Source organism: Gymnoscopelus microlampas (genome assembly GCF_963454915.1).
Source record: "Gymnoscopelus microlampas genome assembly, chromosome: 5".
Classification (NCBI taxonomy): domain Eukaryota; kingdom Metazoa; phylum Chordata; class Actinopteri; order Myctophiformes; family Myctophidae; genus Gymnoscopelus; species Gymnoscopelus microlampas.
The window spans coordinates 21,307,540-21,331,539 of record NC_139942.1 but is presented as its reverse complement, the minus strand read 5'-3'; the positions used below and the strand labels follow the sequence as shown (position 1 = coordinate 21,331,539).

Sequence of the window (24,000 nt, the reverse complement as noted above, 5' to 3'; positions counted from 1 at the left end):
CACACACACAGCAGGGCCCGTTACTCCCCAAAAACCTTGTAGCTTAATACCGTGCTATTCTCCTCTCTCCTGCTGGTATCCTCATTGTGGTCTGTCCCTAAACGGCCTTGCTGGGGGGCCAGAGACCCCTGCATGTGGACTGACGGCATTCTCTCTTCCTCTTTTTCTCTCTTTCAACCCCTCTAATTCTACTGTGTCTCTATCTGTCATTTTTATACGTTTTACTTGACATACATTATTTAATAAGTCGTTCTATTCTTTCTCCACACCCACCTCTCTCTCTCCTCCTCTCTCTCTCTCTCTCTCTCTCTCTCTCTCTCTCTCTCTCTCTCTCTCTCTCTCTCTCTCTCTCTCTCTCTCTCTCCTCTCTCTCTCTCTCTCTCTCTCTCTCTCTCTCTCTCTCTCTCTCTCTCTCTCTCTCTCTCTCTCTCTCTCTCTCTCTCTCTCTCTTCATTTCCTTCTCCACACAGGCCTGATATACCAGGGTTGCCAGATCTGCTTTTTATAATTTCCCCGCAAGATTTTATTTGAAAATAGCCGATCTACAAGCTCACAACGCGTCGCATCGCGACGCGTTGTGAGCTTGTAGATCTGCTATTTTCAAATAGCTGATGTATATGTTAAAAGTGCTCATGTGGCCCATAGTCACTTCTTTTGGGCTGGTTTTCCTAGACCTGGTTGCTTGTTTCTCTCACAGAATCTGGCAACGCTGCTGACAACACGTATACCTCCATACCAGTCAAATAATGTCATCTTTTCTCCTCGAATGAAATGAAGAGGCTACAGAAGCCGTGTTATTCATGTTTCAACTTGATACAAAGTGTTGATTTTCATGCATACCTTGTCGAACGACAAAAAAAGCAACGACATACTTTCGAGAGCCCATCCTTGTTTTCTTCCCCTGGGTCCAATGACCAATGTTTTGTCAACAAATAAATGAAAACAATCTTTAAATGTATTTGAAAAACTTAGATTTGATTAAAGTTTTTGAATAAAAATGAACACAAATAACTGATAGATAAAAATAAGTATATATATATTACATTTCAATAGGTAGGTAGGTAGGCACGTACTTTATTCATCCCTCATGGGATATTAAGGTGTTACAGTAGCTCATAGAGACATCAATAAAAACTCATACTAAAAAAACAAATCTAATCTAAAATAGGGATCTAAGCATAGTCAACCTAAAAATATCTAAAAACGACAGACGAAACACTACTACCTATGTTAACTGTGACTCGTATGTGATTTACTGTAGACGTAGTCTGGCTTTATGGACCCTACACTGACCTCCTCAGGGGACAGGGAGAAAAGAGGGAGGGCATCATGGCCTGTCACCTCCACCGATAATGGACTTCCTCCTGTCCCCTGCAACCATCTCCTCCCCTGGGACATCATTCTGCATTCAATAACACTCCCTGGCCAGTGTTGCCAGATTTTGGGAGGGAAAACAAGCAGACATGTCTACGAAAACAAGCCCCAAAGAAGCTATCTAGGTCGAACGATCAGACACGAATGACTTAATTTATGCCGTAGCATCAAAATTTAGTTTAACCTGTATACTGGCTAAAAGTGAAATATGTGGAATGTGTTTGAAAAGTTTTAAAGGGTCTACACCATGAATTTTAACTTTTTCTTCATTTTTGTGTGTTTTTGGTCTCCCCCACCTCTCTTCTGTTCCAACAAATACCCGACTTCGAGCATGCAGGCTTTCATAGGCTATCTGTGGTTTTTATGTAAATTGGTCTGAAAACAGTCCGTCAGATTTGTTCCCCCACCCTACGTCACGTCTGGGAACAATTCCTCCCGTTTTTCAGTTATAACCAAAAAACAAAAAAACAACAAAAAAAAAAATCATTTTTAATTTTTTTAAAATTGTTTCTTATTTTTTTTTTTTACTTTTTCCACACAGAACCAGGACATAACATGCATACAAACTGGCTCAATAGCGCCCCGTGCCAAACAGGACAATGTGGTATTGCAGGTGAAAGTGCTTTATAAGCCAGAGAGAAGTTAGTTGGAATGAGTATATCTGAGGCTTGATTTAGGCTCAAACCTTTTGAAAAACGTTTGAGGGACATAAACAATATGATATCAAATATTATTATTATTTTTTAAATTCATGGTGTAGCTCCTTTAAATGGCACAAAAAAAAAGTCAGATGGGGTCCACCGACAAATACATTTTAATTTGGAGGTCCTTGATATGAAAAACTTTGAGAACAACATTAGACAGCTAGCCCAAATAAACACAGAGACCAGGCCAAAAAAAAACGCAACTACCAACATTCAAAAGCAACTTTACAGAAAAAACAAGCCCAAAGTGGCTCATAATAAGCAGACGTGGCAACACTGTGTCCCTGGCCTTCCGCTGTGTATATCTGGTGGACGCGTTACGGGTGCAGATGAGTGCAGACCGGTGTGCATTATTCATGTTGGCTTCCAAATGTGTGTTGTAAGAGTGTACTTCATTTCCCCCCACTCTATCATCTGCTCTTTTTCTCCCTCGCTGTCTGTCTTTATAGTCTCTATCTCTGTTTGTTCTCGTTGTTCCCTGTTTAAATGCTCCATGTCTACTTCCACAGTGAGAGTTCACACCCTATCTGATCAAATATCAAATTCCTCTCTCTCTCAATTATAGCACGGCATGTATATATTCCCTCGCCACCGACATCAGAGCGTTTTGTTCTTTTTTTCCCCCTCCGTTTGAAAATGTTTGCAGATGAGCCATTGGACAAACAACAAGAGCATCCGGCAACACAGCTCCCCCATCTTCACACACCGACTCAAATGAACCCATTTACTCCGGTCTAATAGCTTTGCTTTTCGCCAGTAATACGGGACGACACTCTCCCTGCAGCCCCCTGATTGTAAAGTGCGCCCATTGTCTGTGTCATTATGGCTCTGCTCCATTTTATGGGCAGTAGGCGAGGAAGACGGAGGAGCTGTGGATTCACAGGGCGCTTAATGTTTATGTTAATGACCAGTCACGGATAGCTGGGCCGAGACGGAGAGAGAGAGAAAGAGGGGAGGGACGGGGAGAGCGGGAGAGCAGGCTGAGGGATGAAGGAGAGAAAGATGGGGCAGAGCGGAGAGGAAGAACCTAAAGAGAGGCTGTAATATATTCAGGACCGATGCTCTCCTCTGCCCACGGCCTCGGCCCCGGCTGCCACTGAGGCATCGATACACGCCACCCTCTTAAAAGCCATTCATCATATCGATCTCCTGCCGTTATACTTTCAAAGGCTAAAATAACACCGAGCGGCAGAGACCGCCTGCCACCTTGCCCCGGGATCCGATTGGCATCCAGCAGAGACTCGGGGACGGCGGCGGCGGGGAGCCCCAATCAGAAGAACCGAGAGTTGTTTCGAGAGCCTATCGGAGTAAGGGGGGGGAGATGGGACACCCACGGACAATGATAGCAGAGCCAGGCCAACGCTAATGAGGTCTTACTCAGTAGTGGAAGACGGGAGCAGGGAGGAATGTGACGAAGGAGAGAGAGGACCTGCCGTGCTGAGAGAGAGAGAGAGAGAGAGAGAGAGAGAGAGAGAGCCACCATATGTAGGCTGCCAGACTCTAGTCGGGCCCTATCAGGCCTGGTGCTGATGACAGCCACTCAGTCATGAAGCAACAGCCCTGCTGTTGCCCGGGACTGTCACATTATATCACATTGTTGGCAGCCAAAGGGACTACAGGAGGAAAAGTATGAGCAATGTGACGGCTCTGACCTAGTAGTGATTCATGGCAGCCAACGTACTCATCCATATAAAACAGACAATAGATACGGGCGATACGGTAACCATAGGTACAGGGCGGGTGACACATTTAAGGGAAAAAAATGGAATAAATGAACAGAGAAACGTTAACGAATGCAGATGCTTTCTTACAGGTGGACTGCGCTGTGGTACAAAGCAATTAACATCCTATCGACTATCGTGTTCTGTTGCATGTATAAAAGTGCCGAGCAGGCTCACTTGGCCTTGATTTTGGATCAAGGTGGCAAGAGAAAGAGATCTAAGTAACTATGAAAGAGCGTTCGACTATGAAAGATGGAGCTTCAACATGTGAGAGTTCAGTGATGCGAAAACCATAGGCACCGTTCTATAGGAACGGGGGGGAAAGTGACACGGTCAGATGAGTCACCATTCAAGTGAGTGAGTGGGGGGGGGGGGGGGGGGGTGTTATGCAGTGGGGGCAATTTTCCTGGTATGATGAACCACTTGTGCCTTTAGAGGGAAGGGTCACTGCCATTCAGCGCAAAGTTAGAGTGATCTCATTAATCCTGTGATGACACACGTCCATGCTGATGTGAGGATGACAATGACCCCCATGATGATGCGTATGGAAATGACGTGGATAATATGCTATAATGGCCTTCGTGGTCACCAAGATCTCACCCCAGATGAACGTCGATGGGAGATCTGGGACTGACTGAAGTAACTATGAAAGACATGTGAGAGTTCAGTGGTGCGAAAACCATAGGCACTGTTCTACAGGAATGTGGGGAGAAAAGTGACACGGTCAGATGAGTCACCGTTCTATTGAGTGAGTGCATACTGTGTGTTGGCATACGCCAAGAGAATGATACAGGCCTGAATGCTTGGCCCCCACAGTGGGGGGGGGGGGGGGGGGTGATGTGAGGATGACAATGCCCCCCATGATGTGTATGGAAATTACGTGAATGATATGCTATGCCCTTCATGGTCCACCATATCTCACCCCCAGATGAACATCGATGGGAGATTTGGGGACTGAAGTGCGTTCCCCACCACCACATCTCCTCAGTAGAGTTCCAGACAGTTCAATGCCATGGGGGCATTGAACTGTCTCCTTTCAGTTTGTCTTTCCAATGCAGTCTTGTATAGGACAAATACCGTATGCAAACACGCACACAAAGACCCAGACCTGAATAGAGAGCTGACTCATTCCAACGGTCTCATCTTCAACCCCCCCCGCCCCCGAGTCTGCTGTGTGAACCTCGGTGGCGACACACTGCTTACACACTGCTTTTCAAATCCGTCAGCACTTGCTAATACCGTACATGCACAGACACACTGGATAAGATGAAGGCCTCTACACATTACTGATGCACAGAAGAGGTATTTTCTATTGCATCAGTAAGAGTACGAGTAATATCTGACCATTTTTTCTTTTCTTGGAACGGTACTCAAAAACTCCATTACTCGGACTGCCAAGAGGACTTTACAGCAGGAGGACCAGGGGCCCCGAGGCATTTTATTAACAGCTAATATAGAAGAGAAGCCACAGCCAACCACTCCCACACCACTATGGAGTTGGCCATTCACTTTCGGTCCGTAACAGGGTTTTTATCAGCACTGGTTACTTACAACTGCCTCTTCGTGGCCTTTATAGATTTTAGGATTCTACTCCAGAAAGGAATCAACATAAGTGCTACTGTTATGTAGTTTTCCCACTGAGGGGCTACAAGAGAGTGTTGCATCATCACGCCTTCCCTTAATGATTCTATAAAGTAAAATTCTCAGTGTTCATTTAACCACTTGAACCCATCTAGTCTTAGAGAACTGGTCTTGAGCTACAACTGTACTTTGACCACTTTTTCCTTCGACACCAAATCTCTTCACCAAAAATAGCCGATCTACGACCTCCCAATGCGTCGCAATGCAAAGCATCGTGCTAATGTTCCCCCCAGAATATGGACGCCAGGGTTCAAGTCGTTAAGGGTCTTTGAGGGGGGTTCCAGGGGGTCGTCAGCTCACAATCAAATGGATCCTTACGGGTCCATTTAGTTCCAAGTGTACACTCTCTGAGCTTGAACACTAAGGATTTTTAACGTAGTCATACGTTATTGTATGACTATAACGTGTTTACATAGTCAGCCCCCCCCCAACAGATTAAGTCAGAGTGGTGTGTTTACATGTGAAACCCCCAGGGGAACGCCGGCACGTCAGTAAGTACTCTCCACTCCGTAGCAGAGGGCTGTCTGTTCATCTATCAATGTGGGATTGAAACATGTGGGCGGAGGCGAGCGGGAGATTGTTTTTCATAACACAGGCTTAGGATGGTCATTTCAATAATGAGCCTATTTGTTATTCATGACAACAGAACATTGCATTGGGAAAATGTGCTAACTTCTGATCCATTTTTTATATGATGATCATGCATTCGCCGCTAAATCGTCAGAAGAAAGAAAAAGAGAAAAGAAACGGTGTGCATGCGGGCGAATTTTCCAAGGGCCAAGGTCTTGTAGGACAGTTGATTAAAGTCCAAAGTGAGAAGCTGAGATAGGGACTGAACTCTCCATGCCCTTGCTGAATGATACTTTTGTCATCCTCCAAAGCCCACCGTGAGCCCTAATCACAAACCTCGAGTAGCTTATTCTTTCCAGAGGCTATGCAGATCCCACTGACTTAATGAGGACATTTGCATTTTGAGCCTTTTGGGTGAGCTCCTTTAAGTCAATAGCAAGGACATTCCCAAGTAACAGTTGGTTTACCCGCTGCATTACCGAAGCCGCGATGAACCCCAAAAAATACCCCATGTCCTCAGCAAAATGTTGACGTCGCGAAATGATGAGGTCAAATGTGTCGTTTCATGCATGCAGCACATTCTGTATGCTCGACATTGCCAAAAGATGCGCTTGACGTCATATTTTCGCGATGTAAGCATTTATACTTTGTCGTGCGATGGTGTCGCTTGCTGAAAATAGACCATCTACCAGCTGCGACGTGTTGTAAACGTGTAGATCTGCTATTTTCGGCAAGCACTACAGTACAGCGGAGCATGACGCAGTACTTGCCTTCGCAGTGTGTGCTTGTGCTCTCTCTTGCAAATGTATCTGCGTAACTTTACTCAACCTCTCTTCCTCACACAGACAAGCACGCACATGCACATGCACACGCACGCACGCACACACACACACACACACACACACACACACACAAACACGCACGCCCGCACACATACACACGGCCACCTTTAAAATATGCGTCAGCATGATTATTATTATCATTTCATGATCAGCTGTGTTATTGAATGGGGGCTGCTGTCAGGCCACTTGCAAGGGACTGATTATTGTTGCCAGGCGTCGGTCGGAGGCCTAGTTCCGCCTGGCTGGATGTGATGGATGGGGAGGAAATGGCCATGTCTGAAACACTCCGCGTCCCACCACTCGATCATTACAAGCCACGCCAGCTTGAAGGGGCTCCAACAGAACACCGTCACATCTGGCCGTTATGGAACCATCTATCTGTTCTGTTTTCCTTCCGTTTGGCTGTCTGGCCATCTGTCCATCTGCTTGACTCTCAGTTCAATATTCTCTGGTGTAAAAGGGAGGGGCCACTACCACGCATCGTCCAATACATTTGTTTGGACGGGGGAGAGGTTGGACTGAATTCATGTTGAGGGTAGTCGATGGCCCTGCTCGTCGTGGAGTGTGCTGTCTGAGTTGGCAAGCTGTGGTGGATGGAATAGGTCAGGGGTTTTCGACGTTTTTCAGGCCAAGGACCCCTTAGCTGAGAGAGAGACGAAGCAGGGACCCCCCAATACATATTGTATAACATTATGTTGCAGATTAAACCTTTTCATAGATTTCGTAGATAGCTTCATATACTTGTTTGGCAGCACTATCATCAGTGTTGGATTCATGTTAATGTATATTTTCAGACAGATAACTACTTAAACCATCAATGTACTTGGATCTGTACTTTTTCCCCCTACACCAAACCTCTTTACCGAAAATAGCCGAAAAGGCCTCAAAAAATAGAAAAAAAAAGCTCACGAGCTTGTAGATCTGCTATTTTCGGTTAATGTTCCCCTCAGAAAAGGAATTCTAGGCTTCAAGTGGTTAATGTAAAAAAAAAAATCACACAAACATTTGGTGGCCCCCCTGTAGTAACTCTGAGAACCCCCTAGGGGTCCCGGACCCCCTGTTGAAGACCCCTGCAATAGGTTATCACACGAACCAAAACGAGTGCTCCGTCCGCACATCACCTGCTCCCTCTGCGCATCTCACCCAATCAGGGGGTGGCGAATTTCCTTGGGAATAGTAGTACAGTACATGCGGATAAAGTTGATGTCACTACAGGGGCCACACATAGTGAGGAGGATACTGCAGGTAGGATGTAGCCTACATCTACAGTACAGCATAAGACAAGATGATTCTTTTTGTTGCTTTGTTTGCTTTTTATTCACTGGGGGCATTCTTTTAACTGTACACACGCACGTGTGTTTATTTCCTGTGGGATATGTACTGTGCTGATAGAATATTTGCCATTAGGCCTTAATACATGCTCCCATATGCCTTTGAAATGTTATTTTCCTTTCGTCCTCAAAGCGATGCACATAATGGTGGCGTCACGCTGTGTGCCGTTCAGGAAGAACAATCCACCCGGGCATCTTCCTATACCTCTATGCCCGCCACCCTGCTTCTTTTTGTAACATCATTATTAACACTCGCATTTTCAATTACGGCGCCGGTTGCTTTGAAGCAATTTTGCTGGGCTGGCGCTGCTTCTGCAGAACGCCGCCGTAGAGAACGCAGGCTGATGAACGCAGCCTCTCTCTGTAGCCTGATATAGGGAAGGCGGGCTTGATATGGAGAATGCATTTTATACTTTCGCCCGAGCAGAAAAACAAAAACATTATGAAAAGAACTGGCAATTCCACCGCATATCCCTGTGCTGACGGCACCCAGAATGCTGATGTGGAAAATGAGCGTGTTATTAATGCAAAGGGGGCCGCATGCAATGTCACCAAAATAAGAAATAGACAATAAAAGCCTTGGATATAAAAAAGTATACATATAATAATGATGCAAATTGCAAATATGAAAGCATCATTCAGAGGATGTGCTGCGTGAAACAGGGATAAACAAATGGGAAATGTTCCAAGGCTGCTTGAAGGCGTGATGGGAAGAAAATAATTGACGAAAGTCAATGCAAAAAACTGTAGACTATATTCGGGGGAAATAAATATCAAAATCAATTATTTAAGATATCTGTCATACAAAGTAGGTGACAACCAGCTCTTACAAGATGACTGGACAACTGATTGTGAGCTATTTGTTCTGTTTTGTAGGTGTAAGATGATTCGCAACAGGTTTGGAACTGAGATACTGATCAACATCCGCTATATCAACACTGTTTCTGTCCCTAGATCGGATAAACCAAGTCTTTGGATTGACTTGCTAATCATATGGCATTTAAAAAGGTCACTAAAGGATTGCCACGGCATTGTCAAAACTGAAGCTACAGTACATTGAAACAGCACGCTAGAGTACTAGAGCCTGACGGATATATCTGTGTTGCTGATATATCGGTCATTATTTGACTTTTGACTACATTGGTATCAGTCCTGTTTTTTATACTATACTATATATACTATATTTGCTGTACTAAAGGTTCACATCTACACACATCTACGTCACACTGCCAATCCGATGGGCATATCAGGGAACCTCAGTGGCCACATGCACATATCGGCATTGTCAGGCAATGTTTTCTGTTGTGTCTGATATCAGTGTCAGTTACGTTGGGGACGTCCAGTCCACCATTCTCCACATCGGCATGTTGATGCGTGTTTGTGACGTCCACCGTCAGGCAACCCAAAGGGGGTTTTAAAGAAAGAGAGTCAACAACAAAAGGAACCTTTTACTCAATGTACAGGTGTGATACGTCCTATCCTATGAACATACGAGGATGCCTCCACTTAACCCATTAAGACCTGAGGCCAATTCTACAAATGTCTTCTAAATCCTAACAGTTTTCTGAAAAAACCTATGTTTCTATGTCAGTGGTTCTCAAACGTTTTCATGTCAAGGACCCCCAAAATTATATTTATTTGGCCGCAGACCCCCATCTCAAAATATTTTGTTCCAGGGACCCCCAGAAGCAAAGATTTCAGTTTAAAAAAATCGTTGTGTGGCAGTGGCAGTGTGGACGGGGCATCAAGGCCACTGTGGCCTTTGGGTATATAATTGTTTTGAGGCATAAGGACGAAACGAGGGGCAACGGTGGCCATGGCCTCCGTTCAATGCACCCTACGCACAGCAGCCATATTGTGAAGACATTCACAAGTGTTGCCAATGATACTAATTAAGGCTCTGTTCCATTCTGGTCAAACAGAGTCAAGGTGCTGATATTGTGCATGTTGGCTCACTGGAAACACTCTGCTACACCAGTGGGTCTAAAGTTGGGGTCCAGGGACCCTCATGGGCTTCCAAATGGCCCCTTAACGGGTGTGTAACTCTGAGAGTGTACAAATGGAACCAAATGGACACGTAAGGGTCCATTTGGTTCCATTTGTACACTCTCAGAGTTATGGGGGTCGTGGAAACCACTGTGCTACACTAAATGGAACAGAGCCTTCATTAGTATCATTGGTAACACCTGTGAAGGAAGTGATACTATGGCTGCTGTGCTTAGAGCCTATTCCTGCCATGCATCGGCCATTAGCAGGGTCCGCGATCACCTGACTAAGCATGTTGAATCAGCGCCGAAGCTGGTCAGGGTGGGAGAGCTCACTGTGTGGGTGTTCAGCCTTGAAGCATACCAGAGAACGAGAAGGAGTAAGCACTCAGCAAGCCAACAGACAAAAAGAGGATACACAGACGCCATACTGATGTGAAGAGTGGAGTGAAAATGTGTTTTTTTTGGCTTCCCAATTGCCTGTGCAGTGAATCACCCCATCCAAGCACATTTAGAGAATATACTGAGTAAAACAGATTGATAACATTACATTACATTAGACTGTGGGGGCACTCTGCTTCTGCTGTACTCAAACTGCTGCCCACAGTATGATTACAATGAATTGTCTCATATACGCTGCTAAATGATGCCTTACCTCGACGTGAGACTACATGCTCCCTGTTATATATATATTACTATTCTATTGCTCTACCCCATGTACAGTATATATCTTTACTATAATTGCATCTATCTTAACTGCCACATCCCATTGCCATGCCATTTATTCTAACCATGCACCCTATGTATATTATGTATATATCTTACTCTACTCGTATCAGAAATATTTGAAATATATGACCTGTTTTGGTATATATTTTACTCTACTTATATAAGGGAATATTTGTTTCTTAATACTTGACGATTAATTATCACACAAATAATTTTTGTGACGTGTTGTAAGCTTGTAGATCTACTATTTATGCTCTTTTTTATATTTGAAACAACATTGATAAACATAGAAACGATTACGACGATTAGATTATGCAAAAATGATTGTGATTATCTAAAATAATTGCAATTAGACGATTATGTAATTAATTGTGACAGGCCTATATGTTGGTCTGTGTAGTTTCCAAAGGCTGTGGAAGTCATTGCTCCCTCACATAACAAGCACCGAAACCCCAACCAGACAGATGATCCGTGATGGCAACGCCACCGCAATAGCTAACAGCTGCATCAAAAGTGCCAAGCTGCCGGATGAGTTGAAATCAGCCAAAACTGCAGAAGCAGCAACAGAATCTCGAATCTTGAACTTCAAAAGACGCTGCCATTCTACCAGAAGATGAACGCTGCCTGTGCCAAGACAGTGAGTGCTTCAGGAAGACCAGAGTGGATAGTTTGTCAGACTATTGCTAGGTTTGTGAGGACACAGCTCTTCTGTGAAGCAAGTACAGTAAGCTCCCCTAGCTCATTGGTTCTCAAAGTGGGGTCTGGGGACCCCCAGGGGTCCGTGGGGAGGGTTCCAGGGGGTCCCCCGCAAAATGTGTTAAAATTGCATCACAATAATTTTAACCACTTTAACCTATTGTACTTAGGCCCTATAGGCTATTCAAAAATAGCAGATATACAAGCTCGTGCCGCGCTATGAGCTTGTAGATCTGATTTTTTTTTGAAAAATCGAGAAAATGTGTGCAAACTTTTGAAATATATTTTAAAGTGAACATTTGTAACTCAAATCTTTGCTTCTGGGGGTCCCTGGAACAATATATTTTGAGATGGGGGTCCACGGCCAAATACATCATCATTTTGGGGGTCCTTGACATGAAAAAGTTTGAGAAACACTGCCCGAGCTGATAGGAGGATGGCACAGTACTTGTTGCAAAAGCTATATGCAACAGCATCTGAGCAACTCATTCCGAAGGCTCACACAGATTAAGAGTTTGAGCATGGTAATCTGCAAAGTCTGATGGTTAATTCCTTTTGTCAATTATGTTTTTATCATCAATCAAAGTCTGCGATTCAAAGCGTTGCCTTTTCGCTGCCTACGCCACAATAGTGAGTCCTTTGAAGGGCTTTGCAGAGAGAGAGCTGCACAAACACACACACACACACACACACAAGCGCACAGACACTCGCGCACACAGGCAAGCACACACACCCTGATGAGATATGATGTGCGTGATTCCGTGTCCTTATTCTGAACAGAAATGATGATGTCTGCACTCAGAGTAAATACATCAGTCTGGCTAGTGGCTACACCTAAATCACATGAAAAAGCTCTCCCATCGGGGGTAAACAGTACATGGCGTGTGTGTGTGTGTGTATGTGTGTGTGTGTGTGTGTGTGTGTGTGTGTGTGTGTGTGTGTGTGTGTGTGTGTGTGTGTGTGTGTGTGTGTGTGTGTGTGTGTGTGTGTGTGTGTGTGTGTGTGTGTGTGTGTGTGTGTTGAAGCACCCACAATGACTCAGTGTCATTTTTCTCTCCTTGTTCCATTTTGGTTATAGCTCGGGAGTCAAAGTTCATCTCTATCTCTAGCTCTCTCTCTCTGCAGTGCACTGTATTAAGCCTCCCTCTCTCTTTTGCCTCTTCGCGTTTATCTTCTTTTTTTCAAATTCCATCCCTCTCTTCTATTGTCGTCCGCTGTTCCTATACCTGTATTCACACTATGCCCGTCTATCTACAGTATCTGTCAGTTGGTTAGTATGTAGAGTACTCGCGCAAGTGAGTGTGTGGGTTTGTGTGTGCGCTCGCACGTGCGCGTGCTCACTCGCATGTGAGTGCATGCGTGGGTTAGTGTGTGTGTGTGGGTTAGTGTGTGTGTGTGTATTAATAATTGAGCCGTATGAGTCTGCTCAGCAGATGGCCAGATGGTCTGGCTGGGGGTCCGTCTCTCTGTCTCTGTGTTCTTCAGGAATCGCAGAGTGCACACACGGACGCCTGGCCGACCTGACCGGTCAGCAGCCCCCACAGAGAGAGGCTGTGACGCCCCTCCGTTACAGCCCCGCAGGTAGAGACACGCAGCTAGGGTAGGGATCCTTTAATATTTTAACGATTCCCTCTTAGCGGTCCGATTACCTTAACGGTTCCCTTTAACGATTGCTATATTTGAAGATATCTACAGATGTGCCACTTCAAAACTTCACACGTTACTGTTCTTTCCCTGAAAGTGCCCTGAAAAGGCATTTTTTCCTCCCTGTTCTGCCCTTAAAATTGCACATGAGAACAAAAGAATGTGTGTTGAAGAAGGTGTCAGACTCATTATGAGGCGAAAGGTGATTTGAAGAGGTCCTTGACCAGTTGCTCAAATTAATTAGCATCATAAAAGCAGTGATCATCAAAATAATTCAGCATTTTAAATGCCCTTCTTTGTCCCTCTTATTGCCCTGGGAATCCCCTGAAAATGTACTGTCTTGGCGATGGCAGGACATGTGAAGTTTTGAAATGGCACATCTGTATGTCATTTTGGCCTTCATACAGTATTGCATACATATAATTGTAGTGGTTCTCAAAGTGAGGTCCAGGCAGGGACGCTCTGTTACTGGCGTCGGTAACTCTGAGAGTGTACAAATGGAACCAAATGGACCCTAACGGGTCCATTTGGTTCCATTTGTAAACTCTCAGAGCTATGGGGGTCCTTGACCTTAAAGGGTTTGAGAACCACCAGTCCTCATACCAGCTCTGACAGTGTGATAAACCAGCATCGGTTTTGTGATGGAACGATTCCGGTTCCTCAATGTTGGATCCGGTTTCCGGATCCCAAACCCTAACCCCAACACACTCGTTCCAGGCTGGCCAGTGACCCGTCTGTGCGTGAGACCGCATTCATCCTGAATGCCCAAATCTCCCTAAACACCTGCCCCCCCCCTCTCCTTAATTCATCGACCACCATTGTACCCCACACTCCGCTCTCTCTCTCTTTCTGTAGCACCCACCGTGCCCTGTGACCCCCAGACCCCCCCCACACACACACACACACACACACCACCGCCTGAGCCGTGTGCCCTTAAGCCCAGCTCTGTCTGCGACCTCCAGGAGTCACATGAGTTAACCCAGACTCCCGTCTTTCACACGCATAAAACCACGGCCGCGCTAATGCGGGGGCCACGCTCTGCCTTTTCTTCACACACAATCGACCTCTCTCACTCCGAGAGGCCCTAATCCCTCACGCCCCACCCCCCCACCCCGACCCCACCGCCTTTCTCTCTTACCTCTTGTGCCCACTCTTAATACGTCCCCCCCCTCACCCCTCAAGTCCCCATCACCTCCCTCCTTCCCATGTCCGGCCCCTCCGCTTTCTACTGTTACCCAAAAAATACACCCACACACTACTGTTGATTTTGACACCAAATTTTGATTCAGTTTTAGTCATAGTCTTTCAAATTCCATTTAGTTTTAGTCATATTTTAGTCATCTTAAATGTTTTACTGTTAGTCTAGTTTTAAATCAACTAAATATCATAAAATTATAGTCGACTAAATCTACAGATGATTTGGTCGACTAGAATGTATTTTGGCGGTGCCTTGATGCCGTCATAATGGCTGATTTTACTCTTGGTTGCGTGCTGAAAATAGCAGATCTACAAGCTCACGATCGCAGCGCGACGCGTTGTGAGCTTGTAGATCTGCTATGTTCAGAGAGCAACACCTGAGCATAAAGCATAGTCTTTTAGTTCTACTGGATCTCTTCTCCACTAGTCCACTCCCTAACATTTTAGTCTAGTTTTTATTTGTTGACGAAATTGTCAATATATATTTAATTTATGTCATAGCTTAGTTTTTATTTAGTTCTTATTTCTTTTTCGTCAGTGAAAAAAGGTAGTCGACGGACATTTTTCGTCATAGTTTTAGTCGACGAAATCAACACTGCCACACACACACACACACACATCATGCACCAGCCTTCCACTCCTTCCACCACTAAAATGGTTCTCTCGTTCTCTCTCTCTCTCCTTCGTTGCTTCGTTCCATATTCCCCTTGCTCTCTTGACTTTCCTCACTCCTTGGATTAAAAAATGCCCCCCCCCCAGCCCTCTTGTGTCTGTGCGTGCATGTGTGCGTACGAACACGTACGTGCAAGCATGTGCGTTTGTGTGCCCTGTACGCATGCGTGTGTGCAAGTACACACTTGCGTGCGTTTGCGTGTGTGCGAGCGCGCGCGGTTGACATTATCACTCGTGCCTGCTGTGTCACATGGCTGAGTGACGAGGTCTGAGGGCGCTCGCCTATCGGGGACTCCATGTTTTATTCATCATCGCTGAACGCTTTCTGTACTGCATGTGTGTGTGTGTGTGTGTGTGTGTGTGTGTGTGTGTGTGTGTGTGTGTGTGTGTGGAGCTAAGATGCAGAGAGACTGACTCACAGTGATGGAGGAGAACAGGAACAGAAACACTGAGGACGGAGAAAGTGAGAGAAGACAGAGAGACACGGAGACAGGGGATCTATGTAACAAAGACTAAACATAATTGCAAATAAGTGAGAATAATGAGTGAATGGGGCGAGCACACCGCAGAATCACATCTGTTGTTGCCTCGTGAGCCCCGGGCCAGTGTTGCCAGATTTTGCGAGATAAACAAGCGGCCGGGTCTACGAAAACAAGCCCAAGAGAAGCGACTTGGCCAGGGGGCACCCAGCTCAACAAGTTAATATAGCATCAATATTTTTTTAACCCTATAAACATTAGCTATTTGACAATAGCAGGTCTGCATCTACAAGTTGTCACGATGCGAAGCAATCTGACATTTTCAAAAGATCTTGGAAAAAAAAGGTGACATATTTGGAATAGGTTTGAAACATTTGAAATACACAAATCATGTAGTAGGGTCTCTGGCACAAAGATAATTTCAGATGAGGGTCCGCGGACAAATACATATTCATTTGGGGGTCCTTGACATGAAAATGTTTGAGAACCACTGGTTCAATCAGCATTAGACAGCAAGCGCAAATAAGCAACTACGCTTTTATAACAAGCCCAAAAAAAACGCAAGCACCAATATTCTCAAATACTCGGTTGCATGCCAGTGTCACGCACCAAAAATAGCTGATCTACAAGCTCACAATGTAATCGCATTGCGCCACGTTTTGAGTTGTATATTGGCTATTTTTTGGTGTGCGAGACACGATGCAGAGCCAAGTATAACTCAGGCTCATGTCCACATGTGTGCGACCCCCGCATGCCCTTGAGTTTATCTCACTGGAACTAATGATGCTACTTCTGTCTTCCATCAAAATTAACCCTTCAGGTCGCTCACGCACGCAAACACTCTGACAAGTTCCTACAAATTCTTGGCCGCGGAGTAGGCGTCGCAAAGGAAATTAATGGGCTGTGTCAAATTACACGTAAGACAATACACTAGTAGTGTGTACGTGCATGCCTTTTCTCTTTATGCACGCATGTCTCACACACATGCACGGGCGCATGCACACAAACACAAACACACACACACACCAAGAAAGATCGCTCAGCTATCAGACAAGGTCAGATAAGTTAAACAGTGCTGCAACGAGGCCAGTTCACCATTGGCTGTAAAGTACGTCACTACACGCTGTCTGCCATCATAAATAAAAACATTTGTGAACATCTGCGAGGTGTATTACAGCAGCATTAAAACATCACGACTATCTGGATCCAAAGGCGTCATTTTAGGGGAAACTAGAGGGTGGACATTGGTATCGTAAAATATGCAGCTGATGTGTGGCGTTGCGATGCTATGCGTTGTGATCTGGTACAGTGGTTTTCAACCGGTGGTCCGGGGACCACCAGTGGTCCTTGAGGTGGTTCCAGGGGGTCCCCAGCCAAATTAATAGTTAGGAACCAACTTGACCCCTTATGGGTCTGTAACTATGAGAGTGTACAAATGGAACCAAATGGAACGGGTCCATTTGGTTCCATTTGTACACGCTCAAGAGTTAAATGAACACTAATGATGATGATACAGTGTAGATTGGGACCCCCCGAGAAATCAAAATGGTTGAGTCCCTGGCGTATCTTTTCAAATGGGGGTCCGTGGGCTAATATGTGTCAATTTGGGGGTCCTTGACACGAAAAAGGTTGAAAACCACTGATCTAGTAGACTTGGTGTTATCGCTATTTGGAGAGGAAGAAAGCAAAACGTAAAGTAAAAGGTTTTTGAAAGTGTTCGCCTATAATGGCATGCCAGTGAGCATAAGGACGCCAGGTTGAAAGTGGTTAAGTGGTTGCAGAGATGAAACCATCTCTGAGTCTGTAACATGTGTGTGTCACATGTCATATCTAGATGGATGGGTGTGGATTGAGATGCACTCAGCACCGACTTAAAATCCAACAAATCTTTACAAAAATATTAAATAAATAAATAAAATAAAATAAGATTCATCTGCAAAAAAAAAACGTTCAGAGTTGGAGAAAACGTGCATAAAAGAACGAACAGCATTTGAGGTTAATCCGTTAAAACTACAATACATTTCATTTTGGCACTAAAAAGTTTGAGAACTACTGATTTAGAAGGTCAGGTCTTAATGGGTTAAATGAGAAGGCTATCGCCACCCCCATGGGACCTCCAAATGACACCCTGTTTGTATCCCACCGTGGGCTACATGAATGGCCGTGCATTCATACGTTCAACACACTCATTATCTAAGACGGGATATAGAGAGATGGGATACAGTCTAACTATGTCAAGGCTGCTTAATCCAATTACACCGAGGTCCCAGTTTAACTGTGCAACCCGAAATAAAGCATTCAGCTCTAGGCCTCGGGGTTCAACCCAGCAAATACCCACCGTGTCTGACATCATTGCAACCTAAACTCTCACTCACTGCAAAATCTGGAGGAATCCAGCTTTTCCGTGTCCAAACTAGGCTTCCCTCTCTCTGCTGAATATATAACATGCAGGTGGGTGAGCATGTGTGTCTGTATGTGTATGTATGGGGGAGAGAGAGAGAGAGAGAGAGAGAGAGAGAGAGAGAGATGTGAAAGGTATGCATACAGTATGTCTGTGTGAGTGCATGTAAGACCTTGCCTCCTGTCTTATATGTAATACAGCCTTGAGCTGATCGGCACACAGTGGCTCTTGCACACACATGCACGAACACACAAACATGTGCAGCGAGAAAAGGAAGCAAAAGCTCCACCGGCAAGGTCAAGACAGCTGAGCTGTGCCGCAAGTTCCTCCAGTGAGTAAGTGTGTTCTCCCTGCAGCAGATCTCTCTCTCTCTCTCTCTCTCTCTCTCTCTCTCTCTCTCTCTCTCTCTCTCTCTCTCTCTCTCTCTCTCTCTCTCTCTCTCTCTCTCTCTCTCTCTCTCTCTCTCTCTCTCTCTCTCTCTCTCTCTCTCTCTCTCTCTCTCTCTCTCTCTCTCTCTCTCTCTCTCTCTCTCTCTCTCTCTCTCTCCCAACCCCATAGACGGGTTTCCGAGCGACGTCATCACAGAGCAGAATGCACAATCTGCGCATGCCTGGGGGTGGAAGGCGCGTTCGAAAATACAGCCCTGAGCGGCAGTGAGCGCACTGGCCAATACAAACTAATAGGCGAGTGTGCTCCGGTGCGTAATTTCCAAACGCACCCATAGGCTTCCCCCCGCAGCTGCGCGGTCATATTCCTCTCAATGTTTACTAACAGGAAACCTGTCTATACAACAAGACCTAACTAAAAGCAAAACACATTCAACACTGACTGACTACAGCCTCCTAAGTGCCTGAAGCTTTGCCGAACTGAATGGGCCTCGGTGGAGAAAGCAAAGCGTAGTGGTCTCTACGTGGTACTTTGGTAGGTTGTCTTTTTTTTTTCTTCTTTTTTTTTTTTACCGCATATGTTCTCTGCAAGGAGGCGGAGCCGGACACAGCATGAGGACTGATGCGCCTATGAGAGCAGTTCATTATATAAACCAGTGGTTCTCAAAATGTTTTCATGTCAAGGACCTCCAAAATTATATGTATTTGGCTGCGCCCAATTTTTTTAACAAAACTGTCCCAGCGATATTGTCAGGGAGGTGGCTCTGTATCGTTTACGACAGTCAGTCACTCATATTTGATACGGTCTGTTTTTGCCGAAAATTGTATTAATTTCGCAGTGGTAACGTTAGCGTTTCCTTGCCGTCAGTCGATGCTTCATATCCATAATAGAGTCAAACTGCCAGGCTCGTTTGTTTATTTTTGGTACACAGTTCTTATATGTCGCGATATTAAACACGTCTATGGGAATTCAGAATGGGAGAAACAAAACCGTGACCCATGGTAGGATAGGTGAATTACGTCAGACTTCGGTGCTCTATGGACCCGTAAGGGTCAATTTTGTTCCATTTGTACACTCTCAGAGTTACAGACCTGTAAGGGTCCATTTGGAGCCCCCTCAAGGAACCCTGAGGGTCCCTGGACCCCAGTTTGAGAACTACTGACATAAACAGAACTTTTATCTTTGAAAGGCAGTGATAAATGTAATTCATCCTTCCTATCATACCTGAGAATAAGGACACTACAAATAACACACATTTAGTGCCATTAGGAATTAATGTGATTCAGTCAGAGATACATCAAAGATTTCGAAAGCCTTTACTGCAAAAAATGGTAATTTGGTGGAAAGGCTCAATTCTGGTGGGTGCAATATGTGAGGAATTCAGCTGTGAGCATTATAACCGTTCTGCCCGATAAATATAAAATATATATGAAACCATGCATAAACCAGTGGTTTGCCCAGGGCACAATAAAGGGCAAGTCAAAGTCTCCAGGCACACTGGTATTCATATCTGCAAAATAGCCTCTTTACAATGCGTTATCTCTCGTATCACTCTGTAAATGTTTATTTGTATTAATGCCAAATAAAAAGTGTAAAATATTTTTAGGTGTGCGTGTGTGTGTGTACGCACACACGCACGCACGAACGCACAACCAACAGTGTGTACAGTAACCTGCCATGGATGGAGAGGTTCGCTGTGTACTCACCCTGTAGCACAGACAGATCACTGTTAATGGTGTCATTGTTTGTGCTGCTGTACGAACGCAGTCAGTGCAGTCAGTGTTAGCTCTCTGTGACATTAGCCTTTGTTCTCAATGGCAGCTTTCCAATATAGCAATATACAGCTTTGTGTCGATCCTGCTTCAGTTTAACATGAATTATAAGGCTAACATGTATATAGACTAATCTTAGGCTACAGTTTGTTGTTATGCAAGCAGTTCCAGGCAAACAAACAAGCAGTGCAGAGATGCTGGCCACGGTGCAAAGGCATACAAATGGAAGAAGAGGTCGCACTGCTTCGTTGCCACGATACAAAATATTTATTTATTTAACCCATTGAGACCTGAAGCCGGTTCTACATGTCTCCTAAATCCCAACAGTTTTCTGAAAAACGTATGTTTCTATATCAGTGGTGCTCAATCTTTTTCATGTCAAGGTGCCCAAAATGATATGTATTTGGCCGCGGACCCCCATCAAAATATGTTGTTCCAGGGACCCCCCAGAAGCAACGATTTGAGTTAAAAATGTTCGCTTTAAAAATATATATATTCAACGATTTGCACACATTTTCACGATTTTTCAAAAATAGCAGATCTACAAGCTCGTAGCGCGGCACTCGGTGCCGCGCTACGAGCTTGTATATCTGCTATTTTTGAATAGCCCAAAGAGTAAAATAATTACTTTTAGCTCAAATCTAAAAATGACACAGTTCCAGGTCTTAAAGGGTTAAAAAGACAACAACCTTTTCGACATGACAAGAGGTCTTCATTCCCTGAAGGAGACCTCTCGCAGGTCACAAGGTTTTTATTCATTTATGTTGTATAAACAAATGCATCTTTTGCATCGTGGCTATGAGCAGTAAGTAAGACCTATTTCATTTTTTATGCATGCAGTTCCAACCATAGAATCAATCATTTTTAAATCAATGAAATCATTTTTTTATCATATTTTGTGTACAATTATTGATTTATCTAGTAAATAGCCATGTGTGCATGTTAATAAACAGTGACCAGGTCAATATTGTGAAATAAACCAATTCAGGGTGATTTATCAATTACTTACTGAACTAACAATGTTGATTTACTGAATGAGTCATTTCCTCATTTTACACATAAACACTACAATGAGGCATAGCAATTTTCAGACAACACTCTTGAACAAAACCCACGGTGACATTTCTCAGTTTAGCATTTATCAGACGGTAAAACCTTTAAGTGGTCAAATAATTAGAGTGCTCTGACAACAAGGACATGCTGCAAAGTAACCTGGACGTTAAGTGCCTAGTCAACGAGATAGAAGGACCCTTTGCTTTGTTCATGTAATGTTGATATTGTTGCCGTCGGGCAGAAAACGTGTTTCTCCATATTTTAACTGTGTATATGTTTGTGCACTACTTTATCATACAAGCGTGTCACACAAAATTAGTGAAAATAGCTAAATTTAAACAATAAGAAAGGAACCATTTTGGACAAACAATAAGGTTTCCACCCGACAGCGATGATATACTGCCATTTATCACATACAGTACCCACATACCGTACCCAGCCTTTATTCGCCCTGGGTGAGGGAAGTCATAAAAGGACAGGGAGGGTGATAAGCCTCTCTCAGCCCTAGGGCTGATAACTGTCATCAGCCCTAGCTAGCCCTAGCTAGCGCTGCCACCAGCCCTTGGGCTGATAACTATCAGCCTGCACAAACTAAAGTGTCACCGACCACGCGCTGAAATGTCACCTTGAGTGACTTCACTGCCGAAGGAATTATAGAAGACACCCGGCTGTCGGAACATGGTTGTTGGGGACGATGTGGAGAAACTCAGGTGTTTATCTGGTTGCAAAGGAACCAATTAAAACAGGGTAGGATACAGCTAGCGACCTTCAACGGCCCATGGCTGCGTACCCAAAGGGTGAGACTTGCCAGCAGCATGTGTTGTGATGGCCTTCCGACTGTCTGACAGTGCTGTCTGACAGTGCTGGTCCTTTTCTTTAGTTTGTGTTATTAATATTATAGGTGCCTCGTAGACAGAGCCGTGCGGACCATCTGCTCTGACCCTAGGGCTATTGTTAAATAAAACAAAAACTGAAGAATTGAAAAAACACTTTTTGTTAACAGAAATAATAGTCAAAACAAGGCTTTACAACAATAACTAAACTGTATTGTGTGTTTACAAAAATAACTAAAACTCAATAAAATAATGGAGAAAATGTCCTTAGTTTCAGTCCCAATATCTTATACACAGGTCTAATATTTTTAGTGGATATGAAATCTTGTCCTCAATCTTTTTTTAGCTCTGCAGGTTTTATGCCCTGTTGTAAAAATTATTCTACAAGCTCACAACTCATCACTGTTGTGAGCTTGTAGATCTGCTATTTTCACAATTTCTCTGAGCTTGACTAATCTTTGGTCTTTGTGAATAAATGGGTAGGTATGATAAACAAATAATCGCCTGGCTTATGCCCGGGTGATCTATCTAGTTTTCTGTTTCGACTGCATCTGAAAATATCACCTGGCAAACCCAGGTGATTAATTTATTTAAAACACATGAGTGGAAACACACACACACACACACACACACACACACACACACACACACAGTTTCTATACAGTGTATGCACCCAAGGGTAATATGGTACCGTTTATTCTTAGAAGGCTGCTATTCCGAAGGACAAGAGCATCATTTCGCCCCTTTGTTTCTGCCCTCTCTAAATGAGAGTGTCAGCCACACATGGTGAAGCCATGCTCCTCGGAGCATTATAAAGAGCCTCTCTGAACCTCACAGTGCATGCGTGTATAAAACGCCTCATAAAGAGCCAAAGACCCAGAACGTGCCGGTTACAACCACTTGGCTTTTCTTGACTGTCTTCTACTGCATGATTCACCCTGCATTTTGTAAGGAGATGAGGGCCACACGGTACATACTGAGCTTTTCATTGAGTGACTGCGCTGAGCGTAACAGCTTTGAATTCAAGTTCCCTTTAAAGCCTGGTTAGTTTAGTAGGACAGTCTTTCTTCCCGACACAACGGTTCGAGGAAAAAAAAACTCGAACATTGTTACCATTTTTGCTGACTCAGCAGTTTTCCCGGCATCCTTTTAATGTGTGTGAGGCTACCTGAAAACTCTAAATGATTTCCCATCCTTTTCCATTTTTCATCCCCCCCCCCCCTCGAATGTAGTCATTAAGTCAATTCCACTATGTGTATAGTCCCCGTCACTGCTGACTGGTCTGTTTGGTCTAGGAAAGAGTGCAGACAACCACGTGTCTGCTCTGATACACATAACGTAATCGCCAGCCGCTTATTCACACCAGACAGTAAGGAAACACGCCATGTCTCCCAGTTCCTCACAAAAACATGTAGTAATCCTGGTCGCTATACCGCCTCCCCCATGACAGCCGGGGCGCCTGATTGGAGGGGAAGGGAACTGGTTGGAATAACGTGTTCCTTCCACGCGCTACGTCCTACCGGGGAAACTCCCCCCTGTCAGGTGACAAGAAGGTCAGTTGGCTCTCATGCATTGAAGGAGGCATGAGCTCGGCCCTGGGCTCCCTAGGCTGGTGGGGGGAGTGTAGCGCCCAGAATCACTTAGAAAATTGGCACCGGGTGAAAAAAGGATTACAAAATCTTGGGATAAAATAAAATAAAAACATTAAATGAAAATGAGTTCCTCTGTTCCTCCTCTCTGCTCCTCCCTCCTTGTTTTCGGTCTAATACAGCCACTTCCCCTCACATAAATGTATCATTACGGTATCATTACGGCTGTGTTATCCCCCCCTATAGCATCCATTTACCGGGACTTAGGTAAGCTGTACTGCAGCTTAAGTGGGACCCATTATGCCATTAAGTAATTATGAACAGGGACGGCGAGAAAATAATACCCATAATACCTCCCCAAGGGGGGCTGCAAGGGCCAA

The 24,000-nt window shown here is 44.5% G+C and overlaps 1 protein-coding gene across 4 annotated transcripts in view; it reads right to left on the bottom strand.

The window, feature by feature from the left end:
* LOC311046046 (ephrin type-B receptor 1-B) overlaps positions 1-24,000 on the bottom strand; it is a 290,954-nt gene that overhangs the window by 176,294 nt on the left and 90,660 nt on the right. The window lies entirely within an intron of this gene.